At 40.9% G+C, this 18725-nt stretch overlaps 1 long non-coding RNA gene across 2 annotated transcripts in view; it reads right to left on the reverse strand.

Moving 5' to 3' along the window:
* Positions 1-17778, reverse strand: part of LOC115660543 — a 32608-nt gene extending 14830 nt beyond the window's left edge. Inside the window, exons 1-3 of one of the 2 annotated variants that reach the window (XR_004002837.1) lie at positions 17722-17778; positions 14128-14303; positions 11757-11812 (exon numbers count right to left, since the gene is read on the reverse strand). This is a non-coding gene — a long non-coding RNA (uncharacterized LOC115660543). Of the gene's footprint in view, positions 1-11756; positions 11813-14127; positions 14304-17721 lie in introns of those variants that run through there. The other variant, XR_004002836.1, reaches the window with a different exon arrangement.
* Between the last annotated feature and the right edge of the window lie 947 nt (positions 17779-18725).

The following is an 18725-nucleotide window of genomic DNA, read 5'->3' on the forward strand; positions in this document are numbered from 1 at the left end:
GAAGGAGGTGGGGGAGAGATCAGCTGTATATTTTTGTATTTTGCTCAGTGTCATACCTCTGGCTGATCGCTATGATTGTCCAATTATTCTTACTTAATGCTCTAGTACTGTTGATGGATACTCTAATGAATCCTGAAACATTCTGATGCATATTGTTTTGCATCTTGTGTGCATAACATCACACACATACCCCCTATGCATTATGGGCCAGATCTTCCACCCTCTACAGCTCCTTTGCACCAATCTGGTGGTGAAAAGAGACTTGTAAGATGACTCCATCAGCTTTCTGGAGATTCTCCAGGCATAGTGAGTGGGGCTAGTGTACCTGGCCCAACACCATTACTATTTCTGCCTCGTAGTCTAGGGGGCATCTCTGGACAGGGACAGGGAACATAGCAGGAGCACCTGCTGGGCTACAGCTGCCCAAAGATATTTGAGAGCCATTGTAGCCAGGCCTCTAAGTAGTGATAGGGCCCTAATCAGCCCTAGATAAGACCTGAGGCAGGGCATTTCTCCCTCGCTCAGCTGTAATGGGGGTAGCTCTGGTATCTCTGAGGCTCAAACCTTATATGCTCACGCATGTAGGTTTCCCCCCCCTCATAATATATATACCTACAGAGACAAGAGAGGTTGAACTCTGCCCCAGCATTTACAAACGAGAGCACAATTAATAATATGTTATTCTCTCTGAGGCTTGTCAAAAGCCTTTGCTAAAAGGTACAAGATTTAAAACAACAAACGATGTCTTAAAAGCCAAAATAAAAGGTGGCTTCAGTCCACTTGGTTTGAAAATGCAGACTACCTTCAGAGGAAGTTGGTGAACACTACTGCTAAAGTTGCTGGCTCTAATTTATAGATGTTCCATCTGAAGACTATTTATCCCATTTCCTCATGATTGTCTCCTCCTAGCTATGTATTAATTAGATCCAGCTATTAGCAATGTACCACTACTTTCTTCAAGATTGGGCTTGGAACACATTTTTACTTTGGTTGTAATAACATCTTGTTCTTTTAAATCCTTTGCCCTTAATAACTTTTTATGAGCTTCAGAGGTAACCAAAAATGTTAGCTGTGTTTTTGTGATGTGCATATATAGAGAGATAGATACACACACGCGCGCATGCACACTGTGGTCATCCTTAATAACTTGCTGGTTTGCCTTAGATAAATAAATATGGTTCCCTCTGTTTTTGCCATGTTTCCTATACCTGCTGTAGTGAATGCCTATGGAACACTGAGGTAACATTATTTTGTTATCTATGGCAACCAACAAATTTTTAAAGGATGACCACCATGTATGGATGTGTATAAATATTTGCATACATGCATATGCACACAGATAAGAGGCCCAATTCTGCAGTCCTTTCTCACGCAAAACTCCCATTGATTTCATTAGTTATTTTGCTTGAGTAATAACTGCAGAACTTGGCCCTCTGAATAAAAGTCACTTTGCTTCACACTGTAGACAAGATCCTGGTTTCTGTTTATGGGCTCTGTGCCACATTACTTCAGGGTTGGGGCCCGATAGTCATATACTTTTGCATTAGTCCAGCCCTGCCTCATTCACTCCTTACTGTGATGAGAAACAGGAAAGAAAAAAGAATTAGGCTCAGGATCGGCTTCATTGTCTGTACTTGCTGTCCAAACGTAATAAAATGATACATTCCACATGGCGCTTGCGCAGCCTGAAGTGTTCAGCATCATGGTATTTAGTAACAAAAGGGACAAATCCTGGAGTCCTTCCTCTGATTAATGTCATTGGGTCAGAACTGCAACTGGCTTGGACCCATTTGCTGGACTTCGCTAGGAACTCTCCTAATTAAACCACAAGGACCAACAACGCAAATCATTTGTAAATGTCCTTGTAGACATTTTGCGCGTATCTTCTTCTGGCTTGGTTTTGAGCACACAAGATGAAGAGTCTGAAACTCCCCTTGTCTGCAGTCATGTAAATCAGGAGAGTCCCCACTGAAGTCACTTTAACATGGAGGGAAAATGAGACAAGAATCTGTCCCAATGTTTTGAGGAATCCTAACAGTTTCTTGCCCCTAGTGCTCCTGGCACCTCTGCTCTCAAACTGGCCATCAGTGAGCATGCAATGCTCACAATTCAGTTGGCGTAAGGCAAGTTGCCTTTGCACTGCTGCTGCTCTCCGTACTGGACCACATGTACTGTATGTGCACTACTGCTCTCTATTGGACTGGATGAGAATAGGTCCTGATTTTACTACATCTTGCAAAGTCAGTTATTTTAGTCAATAATTTGTGTGCTTGCTAGTTATATGAGCTGCAAGATTTTCTTTAGGTTAAGAGCTGGAGATAAAAAGATAAAGGCATTACACAGAGCTCTGCTTTTTAGCCTACAGTAACTGAAACCAATTAATACACCCAACAAACTGATACTCCTCTTTAAATCACTAGTGCATCAGATTTCATAATAATCTGACTTCTAATCTCCCGTTCGTCGGTAAAAGGGGGGGAAAGTCTCTCTGTGGTATTTTGGTTTCAGCATTTAATTAGATTGGTTCCACCATTATTGGGTTTTAAAAATAAAACATGATTTCATAACGAAGAGTGAAACCACAGACGAGATGGTGTTGTAATTGGAATCAAAGAGATAAGCAAGAAAGCAATGCCAGATGCTTTGAGGGGAAGAGAAATCTCAACTTAAATCAGATTTAAACAGATGTTCTGATGTCTAGAGTTTGCCAAACATTTCATATTCAAAATGCCTGGTGTTTTTATTTGAACCCTGTCTTCTCCAGATGGGAAAAACCTGTTCAGATCAAATAAAAGCATCAACCTGCATCTTTACCAGAACTTAATTCCAAAGGCTTTTTGAGGTTTGGAAGACTTTGGTTAACTTGTTTTGCTTCTTTTTTTTTTTCCCTGTTCATTTCTTTCAGTGCTGGTCTCAGCTGAGATTAGCAAAAGTAGCAGGAAACTAAGAGGAAAAAAGGCTCTCCTTGCAGAGTTACAAACTCAGGAATGATAAGAAATATGTTTTTGTAAGATTCCAAAGAGATTTAGATACGATCATGGTTGACTCAACAGTATGCAAGTTGAACCTCCAGATTTTCAGAGATTCCTTCATCACTCATACATTTTAATCACACATGGGAATTGAAAATTTAAGACATACATAAATATTACTAATTTATTATTAAAATCCTGTGCTTTAAAAGAACGGTTTCCAACCACTGGATACAATCTATAAGTGCTGAAAAACCAGATGGACACATTCAGCATTTGAAACACTGACAAAAGCAAGGGGTGCTGGATATAACCTCCCAGATTAGGGTAGAGAGACAAATCCTGGCTCCACTGATGTCAGTGGCAGGACTCCCATTGACATCAATGGAACCAGGATTTCACCCAATAAATAACCTTTGCTGGAGCGGCTCAAAACAAAAGGTTGTCCGAAGCAAAGGAGGCTTGTATAGGTTTAACTCTAATAGATTTCATTCAAAAGCCTACCCATGAGTTCCTGGTCTTGATCCCATGGCCCGTTCCTGAAGTTCTTGCACAGATAAACTCTCCATTGAACTCAAATGAGAGGGGTTTTTTTGGCGGGGGGAGGAGAAATAGGGGTTTAAAAGAAAGCCTTGGGCAGATTCTTAATCAGAATGGTGGATACCAAGCGCATGTAAACCGAAAAACAAAGGATCTTGTTCTTCGCACACCCAAATATCAGTGGGACTATTGAGCATGCACACAGAAGGCAGGATCAAGCCCAAAATGTGTTGCTTTCTTAAGCTCTAGAGCAAGAATTTATAAAGAAACACCCTTTAAAGCAATTATACTGGCAAAAACTCCACATTAGTCAAGAACTTACAGCAGCGCTCATAGAGATGGGAGAGTGGTCCTTTGTCTAAATGCCATTAGCCTAATCCTTTGGAAAGCCCAGTTACAAGAGTCAGAGATTTAGATATGCACATTGCCTGACAAATTCAGTGCTAGACTGCGGCTTTGCCATAAGACCTGTGAACGGGCCAGTGACTTGTTGCACTGCCCAAGGACCAGCTTAGGAAGCAGAAGAGATTCATAATCTCCGTCCCATTCCATACCTGCTCTGAGGGTGACAAACCCTGGGCCACTCCTACAGCTGGCTGGCTTTCATATGACCCCAGTATGCTGGCACAACTGTGTCGCCCAATGCACTGGGGGGTGGAGCCAAGACCACGGGGGATGCTTCCCTCCCATCAATACTGAGAGCTGGTAGAAAGGAGTAAGGGAGAAACTTATACCCATTTATTGCCCTGTGCAGGCACACTGAATGGGCCACGATCTGACCTCAGTAAAAAAGTAAACCAGGATTATGAAGATCATCAATTTGGAGAAACATCTAGTAGAAGAAAAGGCCTCACTTTTTTTCTGAATGAGTGAATGATTGTCTGAATCAGAAAGGGACAAGTTTGGACTCAATCCAATTTTGTTACTTAAAATTCAGATCAAATCTATTGTTCTATCTAGATTAGGAGCTCCTGGGGCAGGGACCCATCTCAGGTTTTGTCTGCGAAAGACTTATACAAATGATAACTAATCATAGAAACTAATGATGGAATAATCTATTCAACTAATATAGTCAGTTCTATAGCGGGTTTTTTATTCCAAGTATACAAGTGAACCTCAATTTATTAAAGTCTTGAGGGACACAAAAACAGGCTTTGTAAACCCATCTTTTGGATAACAAGGAAATTGGGAATTCAGGTCAGCAGTTGATGAAAGCACTATGTAAGAACTAGCATTATCATCAGCATAGTCCAGTGGATAGGGAATGAGACACCTGGATTCTATTCCCAGCTTCATCATTGATTCACTGGGTGACCCTAGAAACTCACTTAGCTTCTCTCTGACTTCAATTTCCCCATATGTAAACTAGGTATAACAAGGCTTACCTCTCTCAGAGAGATCTTTCAGATTTGTTGATTACAGATACCCCCTTTCTCTTCTCAGAACCCATTCATTTCTCTTTCAGAACATGTCCCTCCACAAACTGAAAGTAAAATCACTCAGGAGCCCCAACACTCATCTCTAATTTCCTCCAAATGAGCTGTTAAGGTTTACTTTGCAAATACGTCTAAAAATTCTAGTGAGAAATCTAGTGAGGAGAAGAGCAGTGATATATTTCATAAGCAGGAGAATTTGCGTGTTACTAGTATTTCACCCATCTATATGTTTTCATTTTCTATCATTTTCCCTCCTAAGATCCAAATTACATATGTTATCCCACTAAGGTGAATATTCTGCAGGGACATTTAAAGTCTGTGATACCACATGGCTTAACCAGTTATTCTTTGCAACAGGGTATGTGCAGCATCAATGCTGATACTATACAGTACATAAAGGATCCTCATTACAATTAAACTATTTTTTTTCAATGCAGCAAAACCCTAGAAATAAGGGTGAAATCTGCAAACTTCTCATTCTGAGTGGGTTTCACTGCATATATCTTGAGCATTCTCTGTGTGTGAATACTTGGCCTTGAATTTTTCCTAAACAATCAGAAAGCAAATGTCATGCCATATGCAATTTAAAGGGCAATTTTTCCTAGATTTGTGATAAAGTCTATTTGAATTATACACTAATGCACACAGTGTAATTAATAAATCTCATTATTGGTAATTTACAGGCAAACAAATTAAGCTGTCCTTTTGTTCAGCTCCTAGAATTAATTTACAAATGAAGGCTAAGTAAGGGGCTGATCCGAAAACCATTGAAATCAATTGAAATGCTCCCTCTGCTTTCAACAGGCTTTGGTCAGAGTCTAAATCATTTCAACTGATATTCACATTACTGGGATGGATAAGTTGTGTAATATAATTTAGCAATATTTGCAGGAAAAGGTACCGTTTGCTTTTTATATGCCATAAAAGCAAAGGAGGGGCTAGTAGACAAATTACAGAAGTATTGTCTGTGTCTTTTGAAGTTTAATATCCAGTTCATAATTAATATTTGGATCCTGTAGGGTAGATTTTCAAACAGTTTAGGTGAACAAAAGTATGCAGAAAACACAGGCCTAATTTTCATACGCAATGATTGCGCAGGAGGTTAAGACAACAATGTACATAAATTTCCAGTTCTGATCCTTTGTAGAAAATGCAGAAAATGGATTTGCATACAGCAAATCGGATAACTACACAGGCAAATTAGGTAGGCTGTCATGCACACATTAAAAATTTGGCTCCAAACACTCATGCACTTCTGGGCAAACAATTGCCAGTATCCAAACTGTAAAATGTATAATAATTATAGATATTAGGATGCAGAGGTGAAGGAAACAAAATAAATCCAATTTGCATGTTAATAGAGATGCAGGACTGTTTTAATGTATGAATCTTCCATGAATGGTTAGTACGTATTTGGAATATAAGGAGTTGGATTGAGCCAAAGAAAGTTCTGTCCAAATTTCACTATTTTCCAAACGATGCCTCATTTATTACTGTAGGCAGCTCCGAGTCTCTGGGGATTAACATTTTGGCTGCGCAGAATGATTAGATTCAAGATCAGGAGGAGCCCTGGAGTCTGAGGCTCAAAGTATTTCATGCAACAACAGAAACGTCTGATGTAACATAACTTGCCTTTCTCTTCCTATGCTCCAACCAAAATGCAGCTCTGAACCCTTCACAAACAAGTACTGTCAGTGTTAAATATTTGACATAAAAAATAAATATAACACTTTTTCGCTATAATTTGAAGGTTACTGAGTCACCATCTTTCTCGCATACAAATCTTTGTATAGCTAGATGTCTCCAACATTATCAGTATTCGTAATACATTAATTATTATTGCTAATCAGGATACTTTTCACTTTTTCAGCAGAGGCCCTCAATGCATTTTTGCAAACAAGACACAGATCATGTAAATGCTCAGCAAATGAGTAATCTCACTGACATCAACTCGACTGCTCATGTGGTTAAAGTTAAGCAGGATTTACAGAAACAGACCTTAAATAATTAAGCCTCAAAACAAGAACTAATGGGGTAGGTCACCACAACTCATGTTCTCAGTGGATTTAGCCTTGTTCTGCTCCTGGAGTATCCAAAAGTAAGTCAGGATTTCTCCAAATTAATTTTTCAAATCTAGGCAAGGAATTGCTTTTCCAATTAGTTTCTCCATGCTTTGATCGCCAATATTCAAAATCAGAGCAGTGTTGCTTGGGTGTGATTTGTCAGGTAAGTCATATGGTTTGTTCCCTGATGGGATAAGCACACAAGCATTTCAGGCATAAATACTTCAGCACAAAATTTCATATCTGGTTTCTGTGAATCCTCAAGTCTGTATCTCTGAAATTTGTTTTCCACAAATGTTTGTGTTAGTCACTTGAAAGTGAACTCAAAAGGAGCATGTATTATTGTTTGCTCTTCAAGAGATTGTATCTCACTTTAACAGAGCTTTTTGTGCGTTGCCCTGAGGCCTGGTCCACACTACAGCGTTAAATTGATTTAAACAGCGTTAAATCGATTTAACGCTGTACCCGTCCACACTACAAGGCACTTTAAATCGATTTTAAGGGCTCTTAAAATCGATTTCTGTACTCCTCCCCAACAAGAGGAGTAACCCTAAAATTGATATTACTATATCGATTTAGGATTCGTGTGGACGGAAATCGAAGTTATTGGTCTCATTCTTTTACTGAGCTACCCAGAGTGCACCGCTCCGGAAATTGATGGTAGCCTAGGACCATGGACGCACACCACTAAATTAATGTGCCCTAGTGTGGACGCGTAAAATCGATTTTATAAAACCAGTTTTATAAAACCGGTTTTAATAATTTCGATTTTATGCTGTAGTGTAGACGTGGCCTGAGTCACAGAACAAATGGTGATGGAGCCTGGTATAACTCAGGAGCATTGATCCATACGTCTCTCCTTTAACCACCTCACTACATTGCCTCTCTTATGAGAAACTTTCTGGCACCTAACACAGTAAGAAAAGAGTTTAAAGTTTAGAGCACAATTGAAAGGAAAGAATCTCCACTTAGTCCTTCATGAAAGGAAATGTAGGCCCAGGTACAATTATACATGAAGTACCTTGGGGCAGGGGCTATGTCATACTCTATATTCTCTGCAGAGCTCTTGACACTCAGCAAATAATGTAACAGGAAATTAATAAAAGTTATTTTATACTTTACCCAACCAATTGCCCTGTACTCTAAATCTCATCATATAATTGCAAGAAGAGCAATTCAACTAGTAGTTTAGTGTTCAAACTGAGCTGGAAGACACCATGGGTAATTGTATGTTATAGATACACCAGCTTCTTAGTCAAGATTTCAAGCTAGATAAACCTCCTCTTTCTTGTCTGTATACAAGGGACAAGACCAATGGAAAATGCCTTGAAACAGCCCAAATTTTGTTGGAAAAAAAGATGCATCATCACCGCCCTTCCAACTCCATCTGCATTTCATAGTATAAAAATTAATAGAAAATAATAAATATTATGGGCGTGGGGGGTTGGAACCAACCTTGATAACGAAACAGAAAATGGATTGCTATAAAATGTTGTAGAATCATCTTACATTTCAACAGCGACCTCTCAGTCAAGGGGAAAATTTTCAAAGGCACAAATGTTTCAGTGGGAGATGGGGGATCAAGCTTCCCTTAGAGACTTTGAAATCCCTATTAAAACTTCCATCAGGACAGAGTTCCCTGCTTTGGGTGGGTGTAGCTAGATGAAGAAAGAGCAGGGCCCTACTTGAATTTCATCTTTCCACAGAAACCCCCACCCAGGCTCCCTGCATCCTGTTCTGCTGCATTAAGGACCATCCATAGCTGTGGAAGACACACAGATTTGGCCCAGAGAGAGAGAGAGAGAGAGAGAGAGAGAGATGTATGTGTTATTTCTGTACTTTTTTAATATTAAACAAACATTGTTGGGTGGATCCATGCGTACGTGTGTACACACACACACACTATACCAATGTATACTCCCCAGAATAGGATCCTAGGGTAAAAAAAAGAGTTATTTCAATATTTTTCCTGCTAATTTCTGGAAACCATCCCAAATTTCCATGGCAAGGTAACCAGCCTCGATTCACCAGGGAAAGGAAGTTTACATACTTTAAAACGGATTGTTTGTCCCCACACTCAAACCAAAGAGGAAGGCATTGAATATCATATAATAAGAAAATTGGGAAAAGGGAAAGAAGTAGCAATATTGTTGGACATTAATAGCATTCATCTCTTAAGCATGAATTGTGGATCTCTAATTGTTCACAAAACTGTAATGTAAACAATTGGTGCCTAATGCAATGGCAGAAGAGCAGCATTAGAAAGCCAGATCTAAATTTAAATCTCCATTCACTAGGAATTTTTTGTAATGGGAACCCTTTCAGCATTGTTTAGGAAGACTCCTGTTTAGCCCATATCAGGAAAAGCAGATCCTCTTATTTCCTTTAAAATGACAAATAAAGCCCAGGGGTTCTAAATTCCACACAGACATACACCAGCCTTCAGTGGTGCTGCTTGGGGTGTAAGCCAGCACAGAATTTGGCCTGATGTACAGTTGATTGTGATATTTTGACATGAGCCTTTAAGTCTAGGGGGCGGTTTTTTTGGTACTCAAAAGAATTAGGAAATTTTTGGATGGAAAGCAAAAAAGGGGGGGTAATTTAGGGTTTAGTGATAAGCAACTGACCCACAGAGATGTGCAGTGGGAACTACTGACATGAGACTTTTGGTAGAAGGCTTTGGAAATTCTCTCCAAATGGAAATAGAGCTCAATCTGGACCTGCCTACACTGGCACCTAGATACCACAGTGATGGACACACTTGAAATGATACACATTCGACATAGGTTGTGAGATTTCAAAATTCATTGCAAGCCACATTTCATTGTCTAGGTCAGTGGTTCCAAAACTTGTTCGGCCGCTTATGTCGGGAAAGCCCCAGACAGACTGGGCCAGTTTGTTTACCTGCCGGGTCCACAGTTTCAGCCGATAGTGGCTCTCACTGGCTGCGGTTCACTGCTCCAGGCCAATGGGAGCTGCAGGAAGTGGATGCCAGCACATCCCTTGGCTTGCGCCGCTTCCAGCAGCTCTCATTGGCCTGGAGCAGCAAACTGCGGCCAGTGGAAGCCGCAATCGGCCGAACCTGCGGACGCGGCAGGTAAACAAACTGGCCCGGCACACCAGGGGCTTTCCCTACACAAGCAGCGTCCCAAGTTTGGGAAACATTGGTCTAGATTTTCAAACTAAGCCCAGTCTAGTGAACACCGGGCACTTAGCCAACTGGGTGGGTTTTCTTTGCTGTATGAGGCTGGGTGGGGGCATGATGCAAAGGCTCCTTTCATTAGAAATGAAATGCTAAAGGAACCCAATTTAAACCATGTAAAATGAGCCAAATTTCACAGTGATGGACCCCCAATAAATGCATATAATAATCACCATCATAAGTCAGTCAGAGTTTGCTCCAATTCAACACAATCACAGAATTTCTATTGGGCCAAGTTCTCTACTGGGGTAACTACTTTGATTCAGTGGAGCTATGTCAGATGAGAATTTATTTTCCCCAGGAGCAGGGTGATTCAGGGATGAGATTCTTCTAGTTAAAACTGATGCATCTTGATTAGTGCTAAGACAAAACCTATGGATCTGCATTTTTGGCACGTCTCCAGAAACTATGAAACCATATTGTGTGAAATATTGTGGATTTAGTTATGCAATTAGAAAGCCTTGCATTGCATCTTGCATATAGCTCTATTGTGGTGCAGAGGATGTCTATGCAATTCTCATCTGTTCAGATCCTATGGGAAAGAATCAGTGCAATTTATCTTAGACCAGTATTTTCAAGGTATCCTCTCTCTCTCTTTCTCTCTATTGTTTGTTAACTGCTGCAAGTTTGGACGAGAGGCTGTGGGGTCAGAGCCAAGGCAGAGAACAGAGATTTACAGAGATCACGCAATGCTTCTCAGTCTGTGGCTGGAGTAAACAGAATCTCCTTAAAGGTCACTTCTTCAGGCTCCGGCTGCAGTTGCCAAAGGAAGCTGAAATCATTTTTCAGCCCCTTAAATGCCAAGAGTGAAATGCACTGAGTCACAGTTTTCCTACATGTTCCTGGTTTGTGATCAGTCTACTTAGGAGGCATTTCCTTGCCAAGAAAAGCTTCTTTTTCCTTTTGAACCCGGAATAGACCCATGGCACCCTTTTACAAAGTTACGGGTCAGGGCATATTGGGTTAGGAATTGCAGTCGGACCCATTTGTGTGCCCTGGACAAAGTGTTTTCTGAATGATCAACGGTGTACTCTGAACAATCAGATCACGGCCTCTTTCTCCTTTACATTCACACTAGTCAAGGCTTTCGATATTGCAAGAATAATTCGTGTTGGGTGAAAAATTCATAACACATTTTACTCAATGCATTAAATCTCTTTTTCCGTTTGCAAACTGTCTTAAATTTCCCACTGTTATTTCATCTCCTTCTTCGACAATGGCCTCTCTTGAGCTAGCCTGCAAAGCCACCCCTTTCTCCTTATTTAGGATATGGAGTTGGGTTTTTCCATTGTCACTAAATTTATCCTCTGTCTGGCACCAATGCGATCATATCTGGAAGGAAATCCAGATAAAATCTGAAGAACTACAACCCTTATCCACAGATACGAGCAGCCTTAACAAAGCCAATGAGACTACTTGCATACACGCTACTCAGCCTGAAGAAGGGCTGTCAGATCTGGCACTGAAGTCCAGCCTTCGAAACATCCTTACATGAATAGTCGCCGTGTTTATATGAACCATGCAACTGATCTCTTCTCTCTTACCTCACAGTTCCAATCCATGTCCATCATATCTCTGGGTTTCATTAGGCAGTCCTGGCTGGATACAGAAATAATAAGGCTGTTGTAAGATTTCCCAATGGTGTGCAAGGGCAGATCTGGAAACCTAAAGGCCCTGACCTTCATGTTTCTCAGCAGGGAGTGAAACACCCTCAGAGCTGAAGCAGTGGGAAAATGCGAGCCTGTGTTATGCTTTAACGTGATACTGACAGGCAAATGTAATTTCTCAGAGCTCACTTGAGTGAACTCTGATCTGGTTTATAATCTCGTGCATTTAACACCGAGCCAGTTGTAGCTCATAGGCTGTGGCAGAGGCTTTAACGGGGTAACTTCTCTTTTAAGCTCTGCATAGCTTGGAAGGTGGCATAGGATAGCGGGTTGGTTTATTATCCCCTTCCTCTGTTGATAGAGGCAGGCAGAGAAGACAGAATCGGGCTCATTTAACGGCCAAGATGTGAGTAAGTTTAAAAAAAAATAAAAGCGAGGTCATTGTGCCATGTGGGTGAGATTGCTTAGGTTCAAAGTTAACACCTAAAGGAGGGGCAAATGTTCAAGTCTGTTCAGAGTTGGGGCAAAAACTGAACAAGGTCCTCAGGATTTGGTCTTTGATGCATGAGGCCAGACTAACCGTAGTTCTACTATCTGAAAGTAGGAACACTGAAAGACAGATGGGAAGGGCCAAGCTTGTTCCTGTGTCTTCCAGCATCTCTCACCTTTCTCCCTCCTCCTGGACATTAGTCGGGTGGATGCACCCAGCTCAGTTGCAATGCCAGGGCCCAGTGCAGTTTCCTTCAACAGAGGTTCTTAACCTTTTATTTCTGAGGTCCCCTCAACAAGCTATAAAAACTCCATGGCCCACCTGTGCCACAATAACTGGTTTTCCGCATATAAAAGCCAGGGCAGGTGTTAGGGGGTAGCAAGCAGGGCAACTGCCTGGGGTCCCATGCCACAGGGGGTCCCACGAAGCTACATTGCTCAGGCTTCAGCTTCAGCCCCAAGTGGTGGGACTCAGCCCCATACTGTGGGGCTTCAGCTTTCTGACCTGGGCCCCAGTGAGAGTAATGCTGGCCCTGCTTGGTGGACACTCTGAAACCTGCTCATGGCCTCCCAGGGGGGCCCTGAGAACCACTGTGCTAGAGGAAGGCAACAATTCTCAGCGTCCCTGCCAGTAGGCCCTGGGGTAAAGTCCTCCCCTACAGCAAAGGTGGGCACAGTTGTGCCACACAGAGTGTGCTCTGGAGCTCACAGAGCCATTGCAGTCCCTCACTCTGTGCACGAGGAGGGCGCCTGCACCTACACCTCAGCATATTCCTCTGCCAGCTGGTGCATATGAGGTGTGGGCAGATGCTGGGCAGACTGTATGGCATTGGAGTGGGTCCTCAGGGGATGTGTTGTCACTGTTGTCATGGCTTCAAAATACAAGCTCCAGCTCCCAATATAAATCTAGCCTTCTCAAGAGGAGCAGGAATTTCCAGATTACACCCACACCTTATGTAAGCGTCCCTGCACCGAGCTCTCCAAAAGACAGCATCCAGCAGCACCGCTGTTCTCTCAAAACATGGCAGCTCAGCAGCTCCCCATCACAAATGACCTTATCAAATGAAGATGTATGGCCAGGAGTCAGCATCCCTGTAATGTGCTGAGGCTTTGCAGATGGAGAGCGACTGGAGGAGTGGATCTGACTTGCAGCCTGAGCAGTAGTTTAGGGGTGTCATTATGATGGAAAGCTAACTCCTCTGCCTGCCCCCTGGGTCACTAGAGAAAAGACTCCTTTAGGTTACACCATGCTTCCTTCCAAACCACCCCCTACGCATGGAACCTATCCAGGTTCAATCTCTCCCTGCCTTCCTCTTGCAAAAATGTCCTTAAACCCCACTTGTTCCATGCATGATGCATTCCATTGATAATTGCCATCAGCCACATGGTTTCTCTATTTGTATTGCCTCCCATTGTTTTGCACTATATCCGTTTGTGCCTTTAGCTTGTGCTTTTTACCCTTCAGGCCAGGGAACTTATCATCAGCATAGCTCTCCCCTCTTGACGGCACCATGCATGCATATATCGCTGCAAGTAATAGAAATGAGCCAGAGATGCAACACTCAGCTCTGAATCTGAACAGTGTTTAAATGGCTCTTCCAGATGTGAGTTCAGGCCATCACTGAACAGCCAGCTACAAAATTTGGGCACAGATCTGGGCTCTACGAATTTTCCCAATGCCCTAGAGTGTTTGGATCCAAATTTTTTTTGTTTGGGCCCAGGGCTAATAAAAGAACAATGCAAGAAGACAAACATACGCTCCACTTAGGGTCCGTGCCTTTGTGCCACAGATACACAGAAAATAAATAACACGCTCACCTGGGCTACGAAAGAACCCTAGAGTGATCACTCTTCACGGGAAAAAGGAGTGGTGGTGGTGGAAGGAATGTGTCTGAGCAGCTCTACAAATGTCATGAGAATGAAAGGCACATTGAGCAGAGTGTGGTAAAGCAATTCAAGAACGTCTCTTCCTCATGACTTCATCCTGGCATACACTACAGAAAAAGAGGTTGTTTACATCTACATGTTGTGCAGTGGCTGAGAGCAACGGTTAACTAAATATTGTCAGATGAATTAACCAAAACTATATACAGAATGGTTCGCGAGAGGGTTGCATATGCTGAACGTGAGCATAATTTCAAGACTGCATGAAAGGCAGTTCATGCGTGGCACTGGCGATTTCTCCTGAAAATGACATTTGGACAGAGGGAAATTGATTGAGGCCCAATGATAGTACAGCCTTGAGTGCATAATAGATAGCAACTGAAAGAGGAATTATAGAGATGGTATGAATTTCCCTGGAAGGGAGACAAGGACAAGGTTTGCAGATGACTTTATTAGCTGTGGAAGTAGTAGTGGCACTCTTCCAGGAGTACACTATGTCTCCTGCACGGGAATGTATACCCTGTTCTTCAGCACGGTAGTGGAGTTAATCACATAGCAAGCAGGGGGGACTTGTGCAGCACAAGCAGCAAAGCTGGTAAGAGGCAGGAAACGTTTCCAGAAGCAGGGCAGGAAGGCTCCTCCAAAACATTTATGGCCCAGAAGAAATCTCGGCCCCCTGGTAGTGGGAGGAGTGTTGCTTGCGTGCATGTGTGTGTGTATGTGTGTGTGTGTAGCGTGCAAACCCAATGCAGTCTGGTCCCTGTGTGGTCTAGAGGGGGGTTGTGTGTGTGGTCTTCCCAAAGCCCTGCTCATCTGTCCAAAGGCTGCTAACTGCCTGCTGAATGACCACGTCTGTTTACTTTAGCTCTGTCTGCACCAACTGAACTCTGATCGCTGTCTTCCTCCAGCTGGGCCGACTCAGGACCCCAAAGTGAAAGAGAGAGGGAGAGAGAGAGAGATCTGTGTGTGAGCCTCCAGAAAAGAATGGACTGCAAATGGACTGCAGTGTAAATCACAGTGAAGAATTTATGGGCTATTTTCTCTCCCATCATTTCTCCCCTGACCCCCACCCCCTCTTCACTCAAACAGGCCGGGCTCATAAATCGTCTGTGCTGAGTGCTGGCAGAAAGGTTTTTCGTGTTCCTGACAGATACAATAAAAATATGCATGTGTGTCTGTTCATTGGGAGGAGGGAGAGGTGAGGTGGGTGTGTATGCGCTTGCATGGTGTGTGTGTGTGCCGTGACTGTGTGTGTGCATGGGCAGATTGTGAGCATGTGACTGGTGATTGTGTGTGTATGTGTCTGGTAATTACATGTGGGAGAGGCTGTATATCTGTATGTCTGGTGTGTGCATATGAGCGTACGGACTAAGAGTTTTGTTGGGTCTGGTTTGTGGATGGTGCATAGTGTGGGAAGAGCTGTGAGCACATGTTGCATGTGCTAATAGAAAAAAAAGTGTTCCCAATATTCTTGCAAACAAAACTAGCAGATACACTTTGCTCATTTTTAGAGCTGGGTGGGAAACCATTTTCCCATCCTGGGAAAATAGTTGAGATTTCAACAAATTTTCCTATCCCTTATTGGGGCAAAGATTTTATCTCGAAAATTTTCATGAACTCACAAACAAAAACCAATTTAAATAAAGGTCATGAAAATATTTTGATTCTATTTTGATCATTTTTATTTAAACTATAATTTGTTCACTTTCCAAATGAAAGTCATTTCTAACTGGGAAAACAGAATTGTTCATTTTCAAAATGTCACTGTGGGAAACTGAGAATTTAAAAACTTATTATTCAAAAAAACCCATTGTTTTTGTTGAGATTCCCATCAAAACTGACACTTTCCCAGGAAGTTTCAGTTTCAACTAATGATGTTTATGGACAGAAAAATGGTTTTCCCCCCGCAAAAAAATCCCAACCATCTCTACTTGTTTTCATGACCCTCTTTTATTCCCCTACCAAAGAACATTTCTTAGAATGATTTTTTCATTCAGAAGATTATTCGTGGAAAGTAAAAGCATGGCAAACAAGTTTGTGTCTATTTAAGAATGGTAATGCACCATTTTGTAAAACTTTTTATTTGCTCAAAAGATTAGAAGAATTATGAATAAACAGCAACCTGGAATGTGGACCTGGAATATTTATGATAATCCACTAAAAGAATTGGGAATTCATCCTGTTTAGAAATTTGTCAGCAATCAGGAAACAGACACAATACCATGTGATTTAGCTAGTTGCCCAATCACAACGTTTTAATAGCAAATATTCAGTGAACAATCTGCAAATAAGTCATTCATGGATATTGGTTTGCCGAAACTAGTCAGACAACTGAAAAAAATTAAAAATGCATAAAAATCATAACTTGTTCACAGATAATTCACAAACAGAAATAAAAAGGCTGGACAAATTAGCCACAATGAATAATTTAACCAGTCCCAAGCTGTGTATGTTTTGTGTGAGAGCCTCTGAACAGAAGAGGTGAATATTTATATGCAGTATGTGTTTGTATATATATATATATGGATGTGTGTGCCTTTGTGCATGAAGGTGTATAAGCAGTGGGTGTGGGGTCAAAAATAAAGAGAGCGGGTGTCTGTGTCTCTGTGTGCGTGGGTGTGATAGTTGTGTGTGTGTGTGTTTTAAACTGTATGTGCCAGTGCGGGAAACAAAGAAAGTTGACAAAAAATGAATTATCCACTTAAGGTTGTGCCAATTTCCCATCATCAATCTTATTTTAGAGGTTTATTATTCATTTGTGAAAAATCATTCTAGTCTTAACCTTTGCATATACAATATGGTCTGAAAATTGGAAAAAATGTATTACCAAATTGTGCTTTTATATATAGATGTAGATATATGATATTATCCTCATTATATGATATTGATCATGATATATAATCATTAATATATATCATTAATCTCAGACACTTTTAAACTACTCAAAAAAAAATCCCAAAGCCTGAAAGTTATGGAAGTCCTTTGTTGTTTAGTTAACAGTAAGAAAAACCACAATTCATCTTAAAACAAATAACATTTGGCAAAAAAATAGAGTGCTTTCATGGAATTTTGGAAACAATTCAACTTGATCGTGATATTACACTTTCAATTATGATGTGAAATTTAAGGGGTCTAGAATAAGTCATGCCCTTTGGAAATGAGAATATATATCCCTATAGAGTTTTAACTGATAGACTGGAACATATATATATATATATAATCAGAACTCAAGAACTGCTCTGATCTGTGGGGAAGTGAATTAAACCAGTTATTTGTTGTTCTTTGTACCTCATTGACCCATTCTATTGAAAGTTATACTATTTTCCCTGATGGTCAGACTCAACTAGTGAGCATCTTCCCACTGTTACATGCTTGTAAATAATGAAATGTATTTAATTATTGTATCAATCTACACCCTAGTCCTTCACTACCTGTGACTATCTAAAATACACTTTAGAAGCATATCCCACATACAGAGAAAGAGTGAGACAGAGATAGAGGAAATGTTCCATTATACTGAGTACCTACCACATATTGATTAATAAAAACCATGTTTTTAAGAAATAGTTCAGTCTCTCTCCTGGGGAAAAAAAAGAGAACTATAGTTATTCTTTATTGCCCAATGGTTTAATTGGTGTCCAAATACTTATTACTCTATAGAGACTCTTAGGTAAATTATATTTTTATTGCCTGAATATCTATTTAACAGAAAGATTAAATGAGAAATAATATGTGCTGTAAAATTTTCCATATTCCTTTCCCTTTGGATTTTTAATAGGATAAAAGGAAGTCACATACAAAGGATTAAGAGTGACTGACATTAAATTTAGGAGACAAAGTAATAAAGATAATGCTTTCTAGATCTCTTTTAGCTGCTATAATTGTTTCTATATTGTCACAACAGTGAGTTAAGAATGAAACTGCAGATTCCAGAGCACATCTTCTGGCTTTTGTCATATACATTATAGCCCGGTCATTAGTTTAAATTCTCTTATTTGTATGACTGTAGATTTAATTCAGAGTCATGCAATGCATGGATATTCAATTTATTTCTCTAGGGTATTTCTGGAGCCAGATAAGATTGTAAAAACTGACTTTCCAGGTCTATGGAAATATATGCACATTGTTAAACGGTCTTCAGCATGCAAAACAAATACAGATTGGTCATTCAATATCCACGGTCCAATTTTACTGGCTAAAGATACTGATCTTTCAGCTTTACAGTTGGCTTGCAGACTTGATCAGTGTCCCATAAATGCTCATTTTTATTTTCCACCAATAGAAAAAAACAACAACATGTGAGTCCTTAATCCCTAGAAAGGGACAATGGCAGCAGCTTTACAGGGCTATTAGCTGTAGGTTATCTAGTTTGCCAAAGGAAAGGAAATAAGCCAGAATCAGTGTCTGCTGCTCCCAAATTGTGCAATGCCTTTCTGGGCGCCAGTCTATGCACCTCCAAATAAGTCCCTGACCCCTAAAATTAACCTCTCTTGACATGGGGGGGAATACCGGTTAAACTAGACTACGCTCGC

Source organism: Gopherus evgoodei, chromosome 12 (genome assembly GCF_007399415.2).
Source record: "Gopherus evgoodei ecotype Sinaloan lineage chromosome 12, rGopEvg1_v1.p, whole genome shotgun sequence".
Classification (NCBI taxonomy): Eukaryota; Metazoa; Chordata; order Testudines; family Testudinidae; genus Gopherus; species Gopherus evgoodei.